The sequence below is a fragment of the Sesamum indicum genome, unplaced genomic scaffold, assembly GCF_026168435.1.
Source record: "Sesamum indicum cultivar Baizhima isolate 11 unplaced genomic scaffold, ASM2616843v1 HiC_scaffold_65, whole genome shotgun sequence".
Lineage (NCBI taxonomy): Eukaryota > Viridiplantae > Streptophyta > Magnoliopsida > Lamiales > Pedaliaceae > Sesamum > Sesamum indicum.
In genome coordinates this window covers 21,445-23,735 of record NW_028292430.1, presented here as the reverse complement: position 1 = coordinate 23,735, position 2,291 = coordinate 21,445, and the positions used below count along the sequence as shown (strand labels likewise).

The 2,291-nt window shown below is 32.5% G+C and overlaps 1 non-coding gene across 1 annotated transcript; it reads left to right on the top strand.

Moving 5' to 3' along the window:
* Nucleotides 1-668: 668 nt before the first annotated feature.
* On the top strand, nt 669-756 carry TRNAS-GCU (transfer RNA serine (anticodon GCU)). Its single transcript has one exon. It is a non-coding gene; the product is annotated as a tRNA-Ser (tRNA).
* Nucleotides 757-2,291: the final 1,535 nt, after the last annotated feature.

Genomic DNA, 2,291 nt, shown 5'->3' with positions numbered 1-2,291 from the left:
TCGAACAAGATAATTGAGGATGATTAAGATAGGATCAGCAAAGAATCAGCAAAATGAGAGTGTTGAACTTTTTCGTGGGGAGATCAAAATTTAATGAGATTCGGAAAAGCAGCTTCATTTAATTTAAATTAAATAACTAAAGTTTTCTCTTTTGCTGAAGAAGATAGATACGGATCGAAAAAAAACACTAAAATCATAACAGAAAAATGCATTGTGGAAAAATCGCTAGTTTATTTTTTAGTTCAGAAAATGAAAATAAAATTTAACAACAAAAAGAATGTAAATAGTCTTTCTTCTTTTTGTTGTTGCTTGAATATAAAATATTCAATTGAATATAATAATATAATAAAAAAACAAGTATTTTGTTTTCAAATCAGATATCAGATAAATTAGTATTTATCTATAATTCCTTGGAACAAAAAAAAGGCCCGGCTAGGTACTGACCAGGCCAGGCCATCAGAATAAGAAGGGCCTTTCGAACAAAATCAACACAAAGAGGTCTTCCTTATTTTTCTTTAGTTCAATTGTTGGCGCGTTCGAGCCCCTCTTTTAGATAAAGGAATTTCCTGATTTGTGGATCTCTCTATATATAATAGAATAGAGAAAGAAGAGAGAGAAAGAAAGACTCCTTACATTATGTGTAATGTAGTAATTATCTTTTTCAATTGGGAGAGATGGCTGAGTGGACTAAAGCGTCGGATTGCTAATCCGTTGTACGAGTTATTCGTACCGAGGGTTCGAATCCCTCTCTTTCCGTTTCCGTTGATGACTTGATTTATTTTTTTTTTTCAAATTTTGAAAATCTTAGTTAAACGTGTGGAATAGATAAAATCCTAAGAAAATTTGAAAATTAACCAAGGAAAAAACCCTTTGGATTTTATTCTTCACGTCCAGGATTACGCCCCGGATCATTAGATAGGAATCCAAAGATAAAGAGAGAAACAAAAAATATCACTACGGTATAAACGAAGAGTTTCAGAGTAAGCATTACACAATCTCCAAGATGATTTTTTGGAAAAAAAAAGAGAGTAGATCTTCCATTTTTCTACCACATATCCTATTTTGACACCAAGAAATGAGGTTTTTTTCTAGAAATAGAAATGAATTATCACAAATTCATTTGTTTTTCATTAAAAAAAATTTTCGTTTATATCCAAATTAGATATTGTGGGAGACCCTAATAGGGTTAGGGTCTTTCACTGGAAAAGGGTCAAAAGGGAGGAAGTGGGGGTAAGCCTGATTTATGGCGCCTATCCAAGAATTTCAGTGTGCGAATCGAGGGTTCATACTCTAAAACTTATCTGATTTTTCAATTGTTAGAATTTTTTCTCGAAGAAATCATGCATTTTCTAAGATATTATTATTAAGGATCTCATCGAAAACTTACAGCAGCTTGCCAAACAAAAGCTAAGAGAAAAAAAAGCACAGGTATGACTGGCATAACATCTACGATTGGATTCAAAAAAGCATAGGCTTCTGGCAATTTGCCGAAGACAAAACTACTCGGATAAAGGGCAGAATTAATACAAATACAGATCAAACTAACGATATTAAGCATAACAGACATTTTGTTCTTGGAGATAATTGCACTTTGATTGAGTTTTTGATATAAGGAAAAAGGAAGAAAGTAAGTAAGCTAGACAAAAAATCCTTCTTTTTCTTTGAACCCACCCAACCAAAAATCCTCCAATTCTCAAAGGAGAATAGAAGAAATCATACTTTCATACAATATCTTACTTGAATTCTATGTAATGATCAATAAATTAAGTTGAATTCTATATCTATATGTATCAAAATCCTAGTACCAATCTATTCTATAGATATATAGATATTTGGACTGGAGTTGACAAACAACCAATACCAATATTATTGTTTCTTAGTGTAGATTAGAAATTGAAATGGGGCGTGGCCAAGTGGTAAGGCACCGGGTTTTGATCCCGCTATTCGGAGGTTCGAATCCTTCCGTCCCAGCGCATATCCATTTTTTTATGCTCCATTATTCCCATAGAAAGAAGTAGGGGAGTGGATAGGAGTTAATCCATATTAATTTAATTACCCGTGTCTCTTCGAATCTCATTAACAAATGATCAAGTTCCATATCATATAGAAATATGTTATGGAGCCAATATTTTTTCTTTGAATCTCATTTTATTTAGGTATTTCGTGTTTGGTTCTAATGAAAAATTGGAAATCTATGTAACGATTGAGGCAGGGGTGATTTATCCTATCCCTTTTATTTTATTCACTTTATCACAAGAGTCAATTATTGAAATATTACTCAACCCCATGTT